This window comes from Cetorhinus maximus, chromosome 2 (assembly GCF_964194155.1).
Source record: "Cetorhinus maximus chromosome 2, sCetMax3.hap1.1, whole genome shotgun sequence".
In the NCBI taxonomy this organism is placed as follows: domain Eukaryota; kingdom Metazoa; phylum Chordata; class Chondrichthyes; order Lamniformes; family Cetorhinidae; genus Cetorhinus; species Cetorhinus maximus.
Window position 1 is genome coordinate 3452897 of NC_135880.1, and position 17978 is coordinate 3470874.

At 46.5% G+C, this 17978-nt stretch overlaps 1 protein-coding gene across 2 annotated transcripts in view; it reads right to left on the reverse strand.

Annotated features, from left to right (window-relative positions):
* LOC144691754 (growth hormone receptor-like) overlaps window positions 1-15732 on the reverse strand; it is a 199780-nt gene extending 184048 nt beyond the window's left edge. The window contains exon 1 of one of the 2 annotated variants that reach the window (XM_078560196.1): window positions 15639-15732. The gene's annotated coding sequence lies outside the window, so the exon portion shown is untranslated. Of the gene's footprint in view, window positions 1-14567; window positions 14913-15638 lie in introns of those variants that run through there. The other variant, XM_078560186.1, reaches the window with a different exon arrangement.
* Window positions 15733-17978: the final 2246 nt, after the last annotated feature.

Genomic DNA, 17978 nt, shown 5'->3' on the forward strand with positions numbered 1-17978 from the left:
AGAATTTACAGCACAGAATCAGGCCATTCAACCCAACTAGCCTGTGCTGGTGTACATGCTCCTTGCGGTATCTTCAAGAATGTTGTTACTACCTCAAAGGGTGCTTCCTCTGTCAATACGCACGACAGGAATGATCCAGTTGGGCTCACTAAAGCAAGCAAAGGGCTCCAACTGCTGGGCTTAGAGGACTGGTAAAGACTGCAGCCCGATTAGTCAAAATAAACCACTTGGAGAGAAGATAAAAGCTAAATACTGCGGATGCTGGAAATCTGACACAAAAACAGAAAATGTTGGAAAAACTCAGCAGGTCCAACAGCATCTGTCCGTACAGACTCGAAAAGTCAACTCTGTTTCTCTTGCCACAGATGCTGCTATACCTGCTGTGTTTTTCCAGCATTTCCTGTTTCAATCAGGGAGAAAGCTTGTTCCAGTCCTCCAGGCCTAGGAACTTCAAGCAGCTCAGAGGACTGAAGTGTTTTATCACCATCACTGGCAAGAGCTTCACAAGCTGAACCAATGAAACTTGTGGGCTGGTTTTTGGCATGTAACTGTCCCTTAGGCATCTTTGTATTATAATTAACATTAATGATAATGAAGCCATGGCTAGAAAAGAGAAAGCTGAGGAGTGAGCCAATATGGATCTTTAAAATTATAAAAACCCACCATCAACATCCTGAGGGTTACCATTGACCAGAAACTGAACTGGACTATCCATATAAATACTGTGGCTACAAGAGCAGGTCAGAGGCTAGGAATCGTGTGATGAGTAACTCACCTCCTCTCCCCCAAGTCGGTCCCCCATCTATAAGACACAAGTCAGGAGTGTGATAGAATTCTCCCCACTTGCTTGGATGAATGCAGCTCCAACAACACTCAAGAAGCTCGATACCATCCAGGATAAAGCAGCTTACTTGACTGGCACCACATCCACAAACATTCACTCCCTCCAGCACCGACGCACAGTAGCAGCAGTGTGTATCATCTACAAGATGCACTGCAGGAACTTACCAAGGCTCCTTCAATGGCATTTTCCAAACCCATGACCACTACCACCTAGAAGGACAAGGGCAGCAGATAGATGGGAACACCACCAACTGGAAATTCCCCTCCAAGTCACTCACCATCCTGACTTGGAAATATATCATTGTTCCTTCACTGTCGCTGGGTCAAAATCCTGGAACTCCCTTCCTAACAGCACTGTGGGTGTACCCGCACCACATGGACTGCAGCGGTTCAAGAAGGCAGCTCACCACCACCTTCTCAAGGGCAACTAGGAATGAGCAATAAATGCTGGTCTAGCCAGCGAAGTCCACATCCTGTGAATGAATAAAAAATATATAGATGGGTTTGATAGGCCAGATGTATTGAAGATGTTTCCATTTCTGAGGAAGCCAAACTAAAATCCATAAATACAAGATTGTTCCTAATAATTTCTTAGTGACTATGTATAACTTTAGGTTTATTTCATATTTATATTTTTGTGTTTTGTGTTAAGGTGCAGCATGATGCTAGTTTCATTTTGTTTGTGAGTTTGATGCCGGGAAATCTGGAGCGCCTCCGAACAAAACGCTCAGGTTTTCTGGATTTGTATACATGGATTTTTAATGAGGTTTTATGACCCTTGAAGTGAAGAGATGGGTTAAAAAGGGGCTAGAGGTTTAATGATTTTGGGGAAAAAACACAAAGTGGAAAAAACTGTGCTGTTGCCTAGCGACAGGGGTCCAGTGAGATACAAAAAGACAGAAAAGAAGTTGAGAGTGTGTATATCAGAGAGTAAAGATAGGAATTCTAAGCTCTCTGATAAGAAATACTACAAGGCTGCTGGCGTACTGAGTTTAGGGAACTTGTGTTTGCTCTGCAGTTGAAGTAATAGTGAGTTTAGAGTGCGGTTTTGGGTGTCTCAAGAAGAGACACCAGCTGGGGGGAAAAGCATCTAATAAATGCTCTTAAATCCATCAGAAGAAAGCCATTTGCAACTGGGCTAGCCTAAGCAAGAAGCCTTGGTGTTAAGATAGTGGTAAATCTTCACTGGGTTTTGTGTCTGCAAGGGTTATTGCTGGGATAAAAAGGAATGGGGTGTGAGTTTGAATCATTTTCTTGTGTTTGTATTGAGACTTTTCCAACCTTTTTGTCTGGTGTAATATAGCTTTTCTCCCTGTTTAAGAAATGTTTTATTCTTTATGTTAAAAATTCATCAAGCAGACTCCTGTGAATTTGTTCAGTAACTTTTCTCTCTGTGGCGTTTTAAAAAGCAGTTAGAATCTATCAAGTTAGGTTTCACTTTGGGGTCTGATTTGTCCAGTATTAACATCAGCTCGGATCGGAACAAAATCCAAGAAGGTGTTCAAGGGAAAAAACCCCTTTACACAGTGAGCGGCTTGGATGTGGAACTTGCTATAAGGAGTAGTTGAGGTGAATAGCAGATATGTAATAAACACGTGGGAAAGAAAGAAATAGAAGGTAATGCCGTTAGCATTAGATAAGGAAATATTAGGCTAGAAGGCGAATAGTTTGCTAATGAGCTAGGTGGTAAAGAGAATCTTAAAGAGGCTAGAGAGGTACAGAGTTCTAGGGAGGGAATTACAGAGCACAGGATTGAGGCAGCAGAGTGATTAAAATCAGTTTTGCTCAAGAGGCCAGATTTAGAGGATCATAAATATCTCAGAGGATTGCAGAGTAGGTGGAGATTACAGAGGGACTAGGACATGGAAGAATTTGAAAACAAAGGTGAGAATTTTAAATCCAAGATGTTGCTTAACCAGGAGCCAACTAAGTCAGGATTGATGCTGAGTAGCATCTGGTGTGAGTCAGGATGTGGGTAGTAACATTTTGGATGATCTCAAGTTTATTGAAGGCAGAGAATAGGAGGCTGACTCAAAATATACTGGAATAGTCAAGCCTGGAGATAACAAAGATATGGATAAGGGCTTTAGCAGCAGAACAGCTGAGGCAGGGGTGGAGTGCAGTGATGTTTCAGAGGTGGAAATGTGCAGTCTTAATGACATCGCAAATATGTGATTGAAAGCTCATCTTGGCGTGGTTTGTGACACAAAGGGCTGGATCTTTGCAATGACAAAGAGCCTCCCCCATCATTGCAAAATGGCAGAAGAGGCTGAAAATCACAAGTCCCACCCCCAAATATGGCATCTACGATTCTCACAGGTGTAGGAATGAGCCAGGCTCAGGATTTGTGCATTCAAATTTCGCTGAGCCAGCTGCCTCCACCCATGTCTAATATTGGTGGCCCAGGTGCATGAAACACAATGTTTGCAGGTTGGACCATGTAGGAGCAGGTCTGAAGTTTGTACCGTCCTTTGGAGAGGTGGACTACCCTTTTGGACAGGTAGGGTACCCCTTTGGATATGGTCCCTGGACACCTTTGTGGGGAGGTTAGTGATTTGCCCCTGCGAATTCTGAAAGACATATATCCACAGACATGGAAGGCCAAAGCAAAACCTACTGCTAGGCAACCTTTGGCCTACAATGACTCACTAATTCCATGTGCAGGTTCCATAGTCCTGGACTCCAAGTACAATCTGGGTGTCACAGATGTTCTACATTGTAAAGACTTCATACCCAACAATTATAGGCCTGCTGGAATGCCATGACCTCAACCTAGTAACAATCCAGAGAACCAGTCAGGCATTATAAGGCAACTGAAGTGCTGCAGCCCTCATGGCTACAGACCAGGTGCTGCAAGAATGGATTAGAATGGGCAGCTACTTTTTTTTCAATTTGCACAGACACAATGGGCTGAATGGTCTCCTTCCATGTCGTAATTTTCCTATGGTTCTATGGTCTCTTGATAAACATTCAAGGTTACAACTATAACATTTGATACAAGCCAGATAACTTGGTGGTGTCATGGTGAGAGTGACTGCCCTTGACATCAAGGCAGCATTTGACGGAGTGTGGCATCAAGGAGCCCTAGCAAAACTGGAGTCAATGGCAATCAGGGGGAAAACTCTCCACTGGTTGGAGTCATGCCTAGCACAAAGAAAGATGGTTGTGGTTGTTGGAGGTCAGTCATCTCAGCTCCAGGACACCACTGCAAAATTCCTCAGGGTAGTGCCCTCAGCCCAACCACCTTTAGCTACTTCATCAATGACCTTCCTTCCATCATAAGGTCAGAAGTGGGGATGTTTGCTGATGATTGCACAATGTTCAGCACCATTCACGAGTCCTCAGACACTGAAGCAGTCCATGTCCAAATGCAGCAAGACCTGGACAGTATCCAGGCTTGGGTTGACAAGTGGCAAGTAACATTCGCACCACACGAGTGTCAGGCAATGACCATCTCCAACAAGAGAGAATCTAACCATCGCCCCTTGATGTTCAATAGCATTATCATCACTGGATCCTCCACTATAAAGATCCTCAGGGTTATCATTGACCAGAAACTGAACTGGATGAGCCATATAAATACTGTGGATACAAGAGCAGGTCAGAGGCTAGGAATTGGTCTTATTGAGTGCTGTCTTGGACTTTGGTGAGTGAGGGAGTTCCCTGAAGAGGGAAGGAGGTGATCCTTTAATTTTCTACCTTTCCTCAGAAAGAAGAAGAGCAGCGGCCTTGGTGAGTAGGGTTGGTGAGTCCTTAATATTCCCCAAACTAGAGGAAGTAAAAGTAAAGGGAATAATTTAAAGGTAAGATATGGCAGGGCAGCTCAGTCACGTGGAATGCTCCTCCTGTGCAACGTGGGAAGTCAGAGACACTTTCAGTGCCCAGGGCGACCACGTGTGCAGGAAGTGTTTCCAGCTGCAGCTACTCGAAATCCACATTTCGGGTCTGGAGCTGCACCTGGGGTCACTGTGGAGCATCCACAGGGCTGGGATCTTCATGGATAGCACGTACAGTGAGGTGGTCACACCGCAGGTAACAAGTGCACAGGCAGAGGGGGAACGGGTGACCGCCAGACAGAGTTAAGGCACTAGGTGGGTGGTGCAGGAGTCCCCTGGGGAAATCTCCCTCTCCAACAGATTTTCCATTTTGGATACTGCTGGGGAAGATGGGTTCTCAGGGGAATGCAGCAAGGGCCAAGTCCGTGGCACCACGAGTGGCTCAGCTGCGGGGTTGGGGGCGGGGGGGGGGAGGTGGGCAGAAAAGAGTGGGAGAGCAACAGTGATAGGGGGTCCTATTGCAAGGGGATCAGATAGATGTTCCTGTGGCCATTGACGTGACTCCAGGATGGTATGTTGCCTCCCTGGTGCCAGGGTCAAGGATGTCGCTGAGTAGCTTCAGGGCATTCTGACGCTGGGGGGGTTGTGCAGTGAACAGCCAGAGGTCATGGTCCATATCGGTGCCAACGACGTAGATAAAAAGAGGGGTGAGGTCCTGCAAGCAGAATATAAATATAAATGAATTACCAAGCAGGACATCAAGCAATCTCAGGATTACTCCCAGTGCCACTTGCTAGTGATCAGGAATAGGAGAATAGACCAGTTGAATTCCTGGCTGGAGAGATGGTGCAGGAGGGAGGGGTTTAGACTCCAGAGGCATTGGGACCGATTCTGGGGATGATGCGACCTGTACAAGCTGGACAGGTTGCACCCCAGCAGGACCGGGACCAATATCCTCACAGAGCTATTGCTAGTACTGTGGGTGAGGGTTTAAACTAGACTGGCAGGGGGATGGGAACCTGAGCGAGGAGGCACAAGAGAGGAAAACAAAGATAGAAACGATAAACAGAAAAGTAAAAAGCAAAAGGGGAAGGCAGAGGAAACAAGGGCTAGTGGAAAATTGGGCCATAGTACAAAAAAAAATGTCTAAAAATGTTAAGAGGACAAGTCTAAAGGCATTATCTCTGAATGCATGGAGCATTCGCAATAAGGTAGATGAATTAACAGCACAAATAGATGTAAACGGGTACAATATGATTACGAGTGTGGAGACATGGCTGCAGGGCAACTGAATATCCAAGGATATTCAATATTTTGGAAAGACAGGCAAAAAAGAAAAGGAGATGGGGTGGCATTGTTAGTTAAGGATGAAATCAGGATGATAGTGAGAGAGGATATTGGCTCAGAAAATCTAGATGTAGAATCAGTCTGGGTGGAGCTAAGAAGCAACAAGATGTGGAAAACATTAGTAGGAGTTGTCTATAGGCCTCCAAACAGTAGTGATAAGGTAGGGGACAGTATTAAACAGGAAATTAGACAGGTATATAACAAGGGAACTACAGTAATCATGGGTGACTTTGATCTACATATAGACTGGGCAAATCAAATTAGCAATAATACTGTGGCGGATGAATTCCTGGAGTGAGAACGAGATGGTTTTTTTAGACCAGTATGTCAAGGAACCGACTAGGGAACAGGCTATCCTAGGTTTGGTTTTGTGCAATGAGGAGGGGTTAATTAATAATCTTGTGTGTGGGGTCCTTTAGGGAACAGTGACCATAACATGATAGAATTCCTCATTAGGCTGGAGAATGAAGTAGTCCAATCAGAAACTAGGATCCTAAGTCTAAACAAAGGAAACAATGAAGGTTTGAGGCATGGGCTGGCTAAGATAGATTGGGGGACTTTATTAAAAGGGCAATGGATAGACAACAGCTAATATTTAAGGACAAATGTTTGCATTGCAACAGTTACACATTCCTTTCTGGCACGAAAACACAACAGGAAAACTGGCCCAACCATGGCTAACAGAAGAAATTAAGGATAGTATTAGATCCAAAGAGGAGTCATATATAGTTGCTAGAAAAATTAGCAAGCCTGAGGATTGGGAACAGTTTAGAATTCAGCAAAGGAGGATCAAGAGATTGATTAAGAGAGGAAACGTAGAGTATGAAAGTAAACTTGCAAGGAACATAAAAGCGGACTGTAAAAGCTTTGATAAGTATGTAAAAAGAAAAGGGTTGGTGAAGACAAATATAGGCCCCTTACAGTCTAAAGAGGGAGAATTTAAAATATAGAACAAGAAAATGGCAGAGCAATTAAACAGCTACTTTACTTCTGTCTTCACGGAGGAAGACACAAATAGCTTAAATACAAGGAAATGCAAGGAAATCAAGGGTCTAGTGAGAAGGAGGAATTGAAGGAAATTATTAATACTAAAAAATCAGTACTGGAGAAATTAATGGGACTGAAAGCCGATAAATCCCCAGGGCCTGATAATCTACATCCCAGGGTACAAAAGGAGGTTGTCATGGAAATAATGGATGTGTTGGTTGTAATTTTCCAAAATTCTGTAGATTCTGGAACAGTCCCAGCAGATTGGAGGGTGGCAAAGGTAACCCCACTATTTAAAAAAGGAGGGAGGGGGAAAAAACAGAATTACAGACCGGTTAGCCTAACATCAGTAGTAGGGAAATGCTAGAGTCTATTATAAAGCATGTGATAACAGGACACTTAGAAAATATCAACGGGATTAGACAAAGTCAACATGGATTTATGAAAGGGAAATCATATTTGACAAACCTACTGGAGTTTTTGAGGATGTAACTAGCAGAATAGATAAGGGGGAACCAGTGGATGTGGTGTATTTGGATTTTCAGAAAGCTTTTGAATAAGAGGTTAGTGTGTAGAATTAAAGTACATGGGATTGGGGGTAATATATTGGCATGGATTGAGAATTGGTTAGCATACAGGGAACAGAAGAATAAATGGGTCTTTTTCAAAATGGCAGGCAGTGACTAGTGGTGTACCCCTCAGGGATCAGTGCTTGGGCCCCAGCTATTCATAATATATATCAATGATTTGGATGAAGGAACCAAATGTAATATTTCCAAGTTTGCTGATGACATTAAACTAGGTGGGAATGAGAGCGGTGAGGAGGATGTTAAGAGGCTTCAAGGTGATTTAGACAAGTTGAGTGAATGGGAAAACACATGGCAGATGGGGTATAATGTGGGTAAATGTGGAGTTATCCACTTTGGTAGGAAAAACAGAATGGCAGAGTATTATTCAAGTAGTGATAGATTGGGAAATGTTGATGTACGAAGGGACCTGGGTGTCCTTGTACACTAATGAAAGCAAGCATGCAGATGCAGCAAGTAGTTAAGAAGGCAAATGGTATGTTGGCCTTCACTGCAAGAGGCCTTGAGTACAGGAGCAAGGATGTCTTAGCGCAGCTGTACAGGGCCTTGGTGAGACCACACCTGGAGTATTGCGTACAGCTTTGGTCTCCTTATGTAAGAAGATATGCTTGTATAGAGAGAGTGCAGTGAAGGTTCACCAGACTGATTCCTGGGATGGCAGGATTGTCATATGAGGCGAGATTGGGCTGACTTAGGCCTGTATTCACTGCAGCGTAGAAGAATGAGAGAGGAACTCATTGAAATGTATAAATTTCTGACAGGGATGGACAGACTTGATATAGGGATGATGTTTCCTCAGGCTCGATGGTCAGTGGTCAAGTGGTCAGTCTCAGGATACAGGGTAGGCCATTTAGGGCTGTGATGAGTTAAAACCTGTGGAATTCTCTACCACAGAAGGCTGTGGAGGCCAAGTCACTGAATATATTTAAGGAGGAAATAGATTTCTAGACTCAAGGGTTATGGGGAAAGAATGGGAGTGTGGCGTTGAGATATCAGAGGATGAGAGGGTCAGCCATGATCATATTGAATAGTGGAGCAGGCTCGAAGGGCCAAATGACCTACTCCTGCTCCTATTTTCTATGTTTCTCATTCTGTGGTGAGTAACTCACCACCTGACTCCCCAAAGCTTGTCCCCCATCTACAAGGCACAAGTCAGGAGTGTGATTGAATACTCCCCACTTTGTTTAGAACCAAGGTCTTATGAAGTCATCGCACACAAAGTTGCAACGGTGATGCGTAACCGAAGGAAAATCTGATCCATTCCACTCCTCAACCAGCATACAGCCCTATTGCATCCAGGAGAAGATTACAAATGCAACCAGGAACAACATCCAAGAATGACAATCCCGCAGATCACTGTGAGCAATTAAAGACACCACCAGACAAGGTTACCATTACAAGATCTGGGTGTACCACCAGATTACCTTTACGCTTTAGAGACTCATAGATTCATCAGTTCGATGCACTAATGTAATGGTAATTAAACATTAGTGTAACATTTGTGTAACTGTTGCAATGCAAACATTTGTCCTCAAATATTAGCTGTTGTCTATCCATTGCCCTTTTAATAAAGTCCCCCAATCTATCTTAGCCAGCCCATGCCTCAAACCTTCATCGTTTCCTTTGTTTAGACTTAGGATCCTAGTTTTGGATTGGACTACTTCATTCTCCAGCCTAATGAGGAATTCTATGTATTGAAAATAGTTATATTTCTTTGGAAGGGGGAAAGTGCCTTTAAAAAGAAAGGAGGATGTTGTGATATGCCTTTAAGGATTGCAGCATGACATCACGAGAAAGGAAGTGTGTCATGCAATCCACTTTCACTTTTGTTTTCAGCAGAGCACACACACACAGCTCTGCAGGTCTGATGTCTTCATGCTTTATATCCATATATATACCTGCTCACATGTGCCTAGTCTCAATACATGAACCCACAATGTGTTTACCATATCCCTTATGAATGGTTGGTGTCTTTATATCATATAAAAACATGACAGTCAGCTGTGCCTTGGGGTTGTCAACAGTAAGCACGAATGTATATAAAAGTGCATAAACTCATTCACTGTCAAGCTCATTGGAGCTGTCAAAAGTGCCAAAATGAATTGTCAAAGGCAACCGTCAACAGTGTCAAAATGAACTTCAAAGGCAACTGTCACGCTGGCAAGGCATTTAAAATTCCTGCCCTTTAAAATGTTTGAAAAAAAATGTCTGCAGTGTTTTTTAAAAAGTCATTGCTCACTATCTTGCTCAGTCTTTTGATAGAAGCTTGTGGGCTGCAATTACTAGATTAGTGCCACATGACTGATTTTACAACTTTCTCGCATTGCAGTAGGGTGATTGACAGACAAGTGGGCATGCACTCTTTGAAATAGGACTATGAATTTTAGAATTCAACAACTTTAGATCTTAAACTCCCCCTCCCCCCATCCCCACCCCGTTTCCTCCCCCTCCCTTTTGTTTTTTTTTGTTTTCAATAATTTATATAGATTTTTCTTTTCCCACCTATTTCCATTATTTTTACAACTAATACCTTGTCAATCTTTCCACCCCACCCCCACTAGAGCTGTACCTTGAGTGTCCTGCCATCCATTCTTAATTAGCACTTTTCTTAGATAATATCACCACCTTCAACACCTCTTTGATCCTTTTGTCTGTGACATCTTTTGATTATCTGCTCCTATCACTGCTTGCTTGTCCCTACAACCACCCCACCCTCAACATCTCTCCCCCCGTCCCCCACCTTAAACCAGCTTATATTTCACCCCTCTCCTAACTATACTTCAGTTCTGTAGAAGGGTTGTGTGGACCCGAAACGTCAACTCTTTTCTTCTCCACCGATGCTGCCAGACCTGCTGAGTTTTTCCAGGTAATTCTGTTTTTGTTGTGAATTTTAATGTTTGTTTCTATAAGGGATTAAAGCATTGGAATGAAATATTTTTAATTGATGTAGTTGATGTAGGAATGTAAATGTAATGAATGCATTTTTTATGAATGAGAGTGCTTTTTTAAAATAATGTCTGGAATAGACACATGGGACTTTATTTTATTAAATCTTAGTATGGTGCCTGAGGCCTGCCCATGGTGGATGGTTGGTGAGTGGGCATGGTAGGGTGTAAGGGCAAAGGGTGATGGATGGGTGGAGGGCATGGGTTGGCATGAGTTGGCACTAAGTTAGCATAGGAGCTATAAAAGGGCCATTCAGGTGGGTAGAGGGGCATGTATGGAGGGCATGAAGTGGCATGGGCAGTATGTGGGGGGCATGGGAGGGGTAAGGCTGGAGGGCTGTTTTGCTGTTTTGTTCCTTTCTTTAAAAATCTTGCACACGGTGACAGAGCACAGAGGGCAGTCCTTCTGCCCAGCCCCATCTCCACACCCTGCAGCCTCCGCACTCTTCCAGAGGGCAGCAGGCCTGACTCCCAGAGAAACTCCCCCCCCACCCCTCACCACCCCAAAATGAAAATCTGACCTTATCATGCACTCTCTCTCAGGTTGGGTTTGCAGAGCCAACTCCCAACTCTGTACGCCCAATTTGGGAGCAAAAATCTAGCCCCAAACTTGCAAACAATCTGCCTGAGACAGTTGTCGAGCTGGTGGCGGGGGGGGGGGGGGGGGGGGGGAGGAGGAGGGATGGGGGGGGTGGCGGATGGGGATGGAGGTGGTGAGGGTTATGGTGGTGATGCCCCAAAGCATTTTACAGCCAATAAAATATGTCTAAGTGTAGTCAACAGCTAATGTGCGCACAGCAAGGACCTGCAAACAGCAATGAGTTAATGACCAGAGAATCTGTTTTTAGGGAAACAAGTTGAGGGATAAATATTGTTCAGGACACCAGAGAAAGGCCTCCCTGCTCTTACTTGAAATAGTGGCCATGGGATTTTTACATCTACCCGACAAGGAAGGCAAGGCTTCAGTTTGAAGATTCATGTCAGTGAGGCCCAAGGCTCGGCTGGTACTGATAAAGGAGACTCCGAGAGGAGTCCTTTGGTTAGTGTAGCAGCGACAGAAAGCTGATTGCAATGATTCAATCTTGAAGTTCCGCAAAAGATGGGCACCAGTTTGGGATGTAAGAACATGATCCAGGACCTTGGTGAAGCAAAAAATGAGGTTGTAGACTGGGTGGTAGGTTGTTAGGAAGGAGTGATCGAGTGTTAAGCTTTTTTTGGGAAGAGGGGCGACGAAAGCAGGTTTGAAGGAGAACGGTACAGAACCTGGACAAAGAAGTATTATCAGCTAACATGGGTACCAGGAGGGAAGCTGGGTGGTCAGTTTACCGGGAATAGGGAATTGAATAGTCTTTAAGTTATCTTCCCTTATCTCTCTAAGCATACTGTTTCATTCTCTGGACCAGCCATATAAATACTGTAGCTACAAAAGCAAGTCACAATTAGTGAAAGTAACTCACCTCCTGATTCCCCAAAGCCTGTCCACCATCTACAAGGCACAAGTCAGGAGTGTGATGGAATACTCCCCACTTGCCTGGATGAGTGCAGCTTCCACAACTCTCAGGAATATTGACACCATCCAGGACAAAGCAACCCACTTGATTGGCACCCCTTCCACCATTGGTGCAGCGGGTCTGCAGGGTGCATCATCTACAAGGCACACTGCAGCAACTCACCAAGGCTCCTTCAACAGCACCTTCCAAATCCCGAGCTCTACCACCTAGAAGGACAAGGGCAGCAGACACATGGGAACACCACCACCTGCAAGTTCCCTCCAAGCCACTCACCATCCTGACTTGGAAATATATCACCGTTCCTTCACTGTCGCTGGGTCAAAATCCTGGAACTCCCTCCCTAACAACACAGAGTTTAGCTATGCCACATTGACACAGTTCAAGAGAGCAGATCACCACCTTGAGGGCAAATTAGGGATGGGCAATAAATACTGGGTATTGCCAGTGATGCTCACATCCATTGAAAGAAATTAACAAGAGCTCTACTCCTTCACTAGTCTCTTGACATAGGATGCATCTATATTTTAAGACTGTTGATTCAATGTTCACTTCTAAATGAATCTCAACTTACTTTAGTCCAACGCTGGGAAGACTACTGTGTCCTCCAGCCCCTATACAAACTTCACACCCCTAGCATTGATTCCAAATTCCTCCTTGGCCACTGTCTTACACGGAGATTCACAACCCGAATTCTGTCCATCTATGAAATGTGCTTCAGATACCAGTTCCTCAATCACATCATCTTAATGCAGCCCTGCCAACACCGAAAGCCATCGTCAGCTCCACAGGGGTCATTTCAAATATGGCGACCTGGAGTGGAAGCCCCTGGGTGCTACATACACTGAGTGATACATTCCAGGAGGTTACTGTCCAGACAGATAGACTTACAAATATCTCTCCAATTTCAGCACCTCTTCAATCAATCTTCTGGTCCCACTCACTCCGTGCACATGTCTCAAGGAAATATAGATTTTACTGTTAGCTAATGTTGGCAGCAAAACTTATTTTGTTCACTTACCAACGAAATTGGGGCAGGAGCCACACAAAAAACAACATTGCATCACATGTTATGACCACTGCAACTGGAAGGTAACTCTCCTCCAGACACCCTCTCCCCACACTCCCTCACCCTCCCCTCTGCCTCCTTTCCTTCCCCCCACACCCATCTCCTCAACCTCCTGCCTCTCCCCTCACCCCCTCTCCCAAACACCCGCCTCCCTCTCACCCCACCTCTCTCCTCCCCCACCCCTACCCTCCCTATCCCTCACTCCCTACCCTCCCTATCCCTCACTCCCCACCCTCCCCCGCCCCACCTCCCAGCCTCCCTACCTCTCTCCCCACCACCTTCCCCTCCCTCCCCACATCCCCACCCCCTGCCCATCTCCCTCTCCACCTCCCCCACCCCATCCACACCACTCTGCACTCCCCACCCCTCCCATCTCTCCCTATCTCTCCCTTCACCCACGTCCCCACCACCCCCAACCCCTCACCACCAACCCAACGCCACTTCCCCCACCCCCCTCCCAGACACAGAAAAGAAGCAAACTCCAGCAATGCAGCCCCCGCACAGACAGAACTCCCTTTAAACTGACTCTGCCGAGCTCCCCCAGGGTCACACCAAAATTATAGCTTTTTCTAAAAGCCACGCAAGTTGTAAATAAAAACACACACTTGAAAAGAAATGGCGACGGGGGGTGGGTAAAGAGGTCTGGGGGTTTCAGACAGATGTACAGAGCAGCCGAGTCTGGCTCCCAGTCCGGCTGCACTGTTTTCAATGCAGAATAAGCCAGTTTTCTCTGTGAGTTTAACTATTAAAATGCTCCCTGACAGGCGCTAGGGTTTGTTCCACAGACACAGATCAGCCAGACAGGGAGAGGAGACACATTCAGAAAGCTTCTCCCTGGGGGAGGCAGGGGGGGCTCTTCCTACCTGGCTGTACCCGGGCTGGGCTGTACCCGGACAGTACCCGGGCTGGGCTGTACCCGGACAGTACCCGGGCTGGGCTGTACCCGGACAGTACCCGGGCTGGGCTGTACCCGGGCTGGGCTGTACCCGGGCTGGGCTGTACCCGGACAGTACCCGAGCTGCGCTGTACCCGGACAGTACCCGAGCTGCGCTGTACCCGGACAGTACCCGGGCTGGGCTGTACCCGGACAGTACCCGGGCTGGGCTGTACCCGGGCTGGGCTGTACCCGGGCTGGGCTGTACCCGGACAGTACCCGAGCTGCGCTGTACCCGGACAGTACCCGAGCTGCGCTGTACCCGGACAGTACCCGGGCTGGGCTGTACCCGGACAGTACCCGGGCTGGGCTGTACCCGGACAGTACCCGGGCTGGGCTGTACCCGGACAGTACCCGGGCTGGGCTGTACCCGGACAGTACCCGGGCTGGGCTGTACCCGGACAGTACCCGGGCTGGGCTGTACCCGGGCTGGGCTGTACCCGGGCTGGGCTGTACCCGGACAGTACCCGGGCTGGGCTGTACCCGGACAGTACCCGGGCTGGGCTGTACCCGGACAGTACCCGGGCTGGGCTTGGCGCTCTCGGGCGGACGGAGCTGGGTTTTTTCTCACCTTTTTTCCCTCTGGTGCCTAGAACCGTCTCCGCTTTTCATCGAGAAGACGCCGAGCTCTCCCTCCGGCAGTGCGGAACCTGGAGATGAGGTTTCGAGCTGCTGCCCAGGCTCTGTCCCTCTCGGCTGGGGCGTCCATGGGTGGGAGCCGCAGCCGGAGCTGAGCTGAGCTTGTTGCCTGTCTGTGATCTCTCTCCACAATGCCGCAGCAAATCCGCTCCTCTCCTCTCCTCTCCCTGCCTCTGTGACCCCGCTGGAAACTGCGGGTCAGAGCCAAGTCTCAAACTTAAAAAGCCCAACCTCCCGTGCTCGGCTTGTGGAAATGCGCCCTCTGTAAAACTACCTTGTCCTGCAAAAGGGAAAACCATGGAGAACATATATATATATATATATCCCAGCACACCCAGCATTTAATAACTTGGGCACAGTCACCCCATAAATCAGGAGTCAGCTCTCGGCTTTTTCAAATCACAACAGACACACACAGGGATGAATAGTCGCGAGAAATTAAACCCAGGCACAACCCGGAACTAACACAACTTGGGAGAAACCACCTCACTGACAGTCCTAGTCACCGAGTCTCCTCACCCTTCAGAGTGAAGGAGGTTTGTTACCAAGAGTCCAGTTAGACACACTGGCCATGCGGACACCTGCCTCTGAAACTCCTGCTGAAGGAGTTAAACTCCTGGACTAATCTCCATGGCTCTGTCTGGAATGGCAATTTGGAAAAGTGACGCCAGTACAAGAGGCACTTTGGGGCATTTACCAAAAAAAAACCAAAATCTGAGCCGTTTTATTGTGGCAAGGGGGCAAATTGCGAATCTGACATTGACAATAGTTTGTGCAACTTGAGACAGTGACTGGCTGGACACAGTCACTAACTGAAATCTGGTAACGTTCAACTCATAAAATCACTACACGTGATTTTTTTTCAACAAATATTAATGCAAAGCGATGCCTTTACTTCGGATATACAGAGAATCCACCAATTGAGTCCATTTGTTTGCTCACTCGCGACCATATGTAACTCCATTACAGCTAACATTCAACTCCAGTTACAACTGGAACTCACCCTGTACTGCTGCCGTTCCCAGTGTTGACTGTCTGTCTTCTTCCTGGCTGATAATGCCAGCATGGACTGATGTTGTCCGAAGCTGCACATGTCTCCAGTGCTTTCCATGCTGATTGGCTGAGATAACAGTTGGAAACTGCCCTTCAGGCCTAGCATTAGTTCTTGGCAGAAATATCAACGATTAAATAGAAATAGATAAAAGTTGCAACACAGAATCACACCATGTGCCCCAATGTCAGTGTTCACCCTCCACATCCCAAATGTTCTGAATCACATATCCCACCCACCCCGTTCCCATACCCCTTCACCCGTTTCTCCAATCTGACCTTGAGTATCGACACTTACTGCTTCAACCACTGGCTCCCAAAGTGAATTCCACAGCCTCACGACTCTGTGAGGGATTTCCTTTTTTAATTCTTTCATGGGATGTGGGTGTCACCGGCAAGGCCAGCATTTGTTGCCCATCTCTAATTGTCCTTGAACTGAGTGGCTTGCTAGAGCATTTCAGAGGGCAGTTAAGAGTCAGCCACATTGCTGTGGGTCTGGAGCCACAAGTAGGCCAGACCAGGTAAGGATGGCAGATTTCCTTCCTTAAAGGGTATTAGTGAACCAGATGGGTTTTTCTGACAATCAACAATGGTTTCATGGTCATCATTAGACTTTAATTTCAGGTTTTTTATTGAATTCAAACTTTATCATATACTGTGGTGGGGTTTGAACCCAAATACCCAGCTCTGAAGAAGAGTCATACGGACTCGAAACATTAATTCTATTTCTCTCTCCACAGATGCTGCCAAGCCTGCTGAGTTTTTCCAGCATTTTCTGTTTTTATTCCCCAGAACATTACTCTGGGTCTCTGGATTGCTAGCCCAGTGACAATACCACTAGGCCACCACCACTCTCTTGCTCTTTGTTCTAAATCTCTAATTTTAATGTGTATCCACAGCCCTTTGTTCTACACCCAATAGGTAATGGAAACAGCCTGCTCCTACACACTCTCCCATTCGTTTATAACTTTAAACGTTTCTATCTTATCACACTCATTATTGAAAAAAAAAATCAAGTCTCCCTTTGTATCGGCATTTCTTCATACTCCATACAAACACCCAGTATTCCAGAGACCCAGGGTAATGGCCTGGGGAACCTGCTTTCAAACCCCTCCACTCAGTTGGAATTAAAAGTGATGACCATGAAACCACTGCCGATTGCTGCAAAAACCTCATCTGGTTCACTAATGCCCTTTAGGGAAGGAAATCTGCCATCCTTACCTGGTCTGGCCTACATGTGACTCCAGACCCACAGCAATGTGGTTGACTCTTAAATGCCCTCTGAAATAGCCTAGCAAGGTCCCCACTCAGTTATATAAAACTCCTACAAAGTCTCAAGAAAGTAATGAAACCAGACGAACCACCAGCATCGATCTAGGCACCGGAAATAACAAGGGCAAACTCAGCCCTGTCGACTCTGCAAAGTTCTCCTTATGAACATCTCAGTGCTAGTGCCAAAATTGGGAGAGTTGTCTCACAGACTAGTCAAGCAATTGCCTGACATAGTCATCCTCACAGAATCATATCTTACAGATAATTTCCCAGACTCCGTTAACACCATCCCTGTCCTACTAGTGGGTCGGGACAGATCCAGTAGAGGTGGCAGCACAGTGGTATACAGTCAGGAGGGAGTTGCCCTGGGAGTCCTCAACATCGACTCTGGACCCCATGAAGTCTCATGGCATCAGGTCAAACATGGACAAGGAAGCCTCCTGATGATTACCACGTACCGCCCTCCCTCAGCTGATGAATCAGTGCTCCTCCATGATGAACACCACTTGGCGGAAGCACTGAGGGTGGCAAGGGCAGAGAATGTACTCTGGATGGGGACTTCAATGTCCATCACCAAGAGTGGTTCGGTAGCACCACTACAGATCGAGCTGGCCGAGTCCTAAATGACATAGCTGCTAGACTGGGTCTGCAGCAGGTGGTGAGGGAACCAGAAAAAGGGAAAAATACTCTTGGCCTCATCCTCACCAACCTGCCTGCCGCAGATGCACCTGTCCATGAGAGTATCGCTAGGAGTGACCGCCGCACAGTCATTGTGGGGACGAAGGATACCCTCCATCGTGTTGGGTGGCATTACCTCCGTGCTAAGTGGAAAACAAAAACAAAAATACCTGGAGAAACTCAGCAGGTCTGGCAGCATCTGCGGAGAGGAGCACAGTTAACGTTTCGAGTCCGAATGACCCTTCAACAGAACTGAACTAAGTGGGATAGATTTCAAACAGGTCTAGCAACTCAAGACTAGGCATCCATGAGGTGCTGTGGGCCATCAGCAGCAGCAGAATTG